The sequence below is a fragment of the Lissotriton vulgaris genome, unplaced genomic scaffold, assembly GCF_964263255.1.
Source record: "Lissotriton vulgaris unplaced genomic scaffold, aLisVul1.2 SCAFFOLD_1567, whole genome shotgun sequence".
Taxonomy (NCBI): Eukaryota; Metazoa; Chordata; class Amphibia; order Caudata; family Salamandridae; genus Lissotriton; species Lissotriton vulgaris.
Genome location: NW_028244901.1, coordinates 125,056 through 128,821, shown reverse-complemented (window position 1 = coordinate 128,821; position 3,766 = coordinate 125,056).

The window sequence follows — 3,766 nt, the reverse complement described above, 5'->3', positions numbered from 1 at the left end:
TTGATTGATTGATTGACTTATGACAAAAGTATTGCACACCTGAAGACATCTTGATTGGAATAAAGTGATAACACTTAATACATTTAATTTGAAAAGGAAAAAAATGAGGGGTTTCATTTTGCCATAGAAATTTTATATATATATATATATTCACTGAAAAAACCATAGGTTTTAAACACGTTATAGTTAGGAAGTAGCATTTAAAAAACCTATGAAATTCACTGAAAAAACCATAGGTTTTAAACCTGTTATAGTTAGGAAGTAGCATTCAAAAAACCTATGAAATTCACTGAAAAAACCAAAGGTTTTACACACGTTATAGTTAGTAAGTAGCATTTACAAAACCTATGAAATTCAATGAAAAAACCATAGGTTTGACACATGTTATAGTTAACTGGACATTTTACTCATATAAAACCAATGAAATTCCCCCGTTATAGTTACTTCAGCTAACTATAACTCACGCACCCGCAATGCACTGCTGATGACGTCACATATTATATCACTCATGACATGGTCAGTGACATCACTCATGACATCACTGATGATATCTGAAATAACATCACTGATGAAATCACTGATGACATCATCCTTGTAAAAGAGTGGTAGACCTCCTCTCAGCGTAATATAACCTTTGATACACACATTTAAAAATAGAAACTGAAATGTTCAAAGCATGAGTGATGTAATATGTGACGTCATCTGCAGTGCATTGCGGGCGCGCAAGTTATAGTTAGCTGAAGTAACTATAACGGGGGAATTTCATTGGTTTTATATGAGTAAAATGTCCAGTTAACTATAACATGTGTCAAACCTATGGTTTTTTCATTGAATTTCATAGGTTTTGTAAATGCTACTTCCTAACTATAACGTGTGTAAAACCTTTGGTTTTTTCAGTGAATATATATATATATATATATATATATTACCTACTGGCGATAGCCAGTAGGTATATATAGTTAGGATTTTTTCTCTATGGAACTTTTGAAAATTCTATGCCTAATAACTTTGGCGTTTGTGGACGGAATTGGCTGAAATTTTTAGGAAAATGGCACATTTTGTTTTTGAGCAGCTCCTGGAAAATTGGGGGGGATTCGTCAAGGGGGGGCCGAGAAAAAAGGGGGGTCCCAAAACGCGTTTTTCCCATGTTAATTTCCATAGGGCGGTTGGCCTCACTTTTAGCCCGAACGGCTGAATGGATTTCCACGAAACTTGGCAAAATTGTAGGGACTGTTAGCCCGATGTGCCTTTGCTAGGTCTCAATATATGTGCTTCAGTGGATTTTGAGAAATTAACGTTTAAAACAAGATATATATCTGTAACAGCGCTCCAGGTAGCGCTCCGGTTCGCGAACTTTTCGCGTATCGGAACTTTGCGAAGCGAAGCTGATTGGCTCTCCGGTGTCTGTCAACATTCTAAACAGTCCGGAGCGGCCGCCATCTTGTCTCTCGGTAGGATCGAGAGACAAGAGGAGGCCAAAACAAAGGGGGAAATGAAGGAAAGGGGGCAAGGTAGACCCCTTCTGACCCCCTAGGATTGATGAGGGGGATATTATAGAGCCACGCGGGCCCCCCAAAAAAAAAAAAAAATCCGATTTTTTCGCCGTAGAGTCGCGTCTTGGTACGCGAACCGGGCAGCTAACCGGGCAGCTAACCGGGAAGCTAACCGGCAGTGTAACAGGAGTCTGAGGAGTAGCTGATTGGCTGTCAACATTGTAAACAGTCCGGAGCTGCCGCCATCTTGTCTCTCGGTAGGATCGAGAGACAAGAGGTGGAAAAAAAAAGGTGTAAATGAATGAAAGGGGTAAGGCAGACCCCTCCTGAACCCCTAGGATTGATGAAGGGGCTATTAAAGTTCCCTGCGGGGCAAAAGAAAAAAAAATTGCGATTTTTCGCGGTAAAGGTGCTTCCTGGTACGTTAACCGGGCAGCTAACCGGCAGCGTAACGGGAGTCCGACATATTGTGTTTTTTGAACGTTTGTGATATGTGCACGTGTGGATTTTGTCTAATTAAGGTTAAAAAAATATATATATATCTTTAAGCGTGTTCTGGCGCGCTTACGTTTTGGGTTTGGTTTGCGCTGCAGAGACGATACGTCACGGTTATGCGATGCATCATGAGGCGTCTCACGGGCTACGTGATACGTCACTTAATAAAGAATATATTTTACAGCTATAGATATTAGCTTTTAAAAAAACAATGAAATTCACAGAAAAAACCATAGGTTATAGACCATATATAGTTAGGAATTTGCATTTACAAAACCTTGAAAATTCACTGAAAAAACCATAGGTTATAGACCATATATAGTTAGGGATTAGCATTTAAAAAACCGTATTTTATTTGCACAAAACCATTGAAATTCCATATATATATAGTTGCACTAACTATATATCGCGGACCCGCAATCCACTGCTAATGATGTCACATATTACATCATTCATGACATGGTCAGTGACATCACTGATGACATCACTGATGACATCTCAAATGACATCACTGATGACATCACTGATGACATCTCAAATGACATCACTGATGACATCACTGACATCTCATTTGACATTACTGATTACATCACTGATGATATCATTTATGTGATAATACATCTTCAGACTCTAATATAACCTTAGATACACTCAGTGTAAACAGGCACTCACAGACTGTCACACATCCATGGAGTTACTCACACACCTAGTCAGTCATTGAAAGAATCAATCACATCTCCATTTCGTCAACTATACAGTTATACACACCTTACTTATTCAAACATATAGTAACACATATTTACTCTCTTATACAATCCTTGATACAAGTTCACAATGATTCATACAGCCACTCACACATTCACTGGCTCTTATGTTCAGTTATTTATATATGTCAACTCTCACATGGAGTGTGTTTTACATATGTACTTACTTTGACATGTAGCACTGAGATATCCATTCACTCACCAATATACTCATGCACACAGTCAACTGTCCATACAGCTGTTTCTACATGCACTTTTGAACCCATACACCTAGGGAATCAACTGCTCACACATCTATGCACAGAGTTATACACCTCCCAGCCACCCACACACATACTCAGTCTCCCATACAAATACTTGGGCAACCATTCAATAACCCATATAGTTACTGATATAGCTACTGATGTAAACATGCAGCAGTTTACAGAACAACATAAATAATGATTGCCAAATTAAGACAGTTTAATCACTAACCCATGGAAATGGAGGTGTGATTGATTCTTTGCATGACTGACTAGGTGTGTGGGTAACTCCATGGATGTGTGACAGTCTGTGAGTGCCTGTTTACACTGAGTGTATCTAAGGTTATATTAGAGTCTGAAGATGTATTATCACATAAATGATATCATCAGTGATGTAATCAGTAATGTCAAATGTGATGTCAGTGATGTCATCAGTGATGTCATTTGAGATGTCATCAGTGATGTCATTTGAGATGTCATCAGTGATGTCATCAGTGATGTCACTGACCATGTCATGAATGATGTAATATGTGACATCATTAGCAGCGGATTGCGGGTCCGCGATATATAGTTAGTGCATCTAACTATATATGGAATTTCAATGGTTTTGTGTGAGTAAAATAAGGTTTTGTAAATGCTAATTCCTAACTATATATGGTCTATAACTTATGGTTTTTTCAGTGAATTTTCAAGGTTTTGTAAATGCTAATCCCTAACAATATATGGTCAATAACCTATGGTTTTTTCAGTGAATTTCAATGTTTTTTTTAAT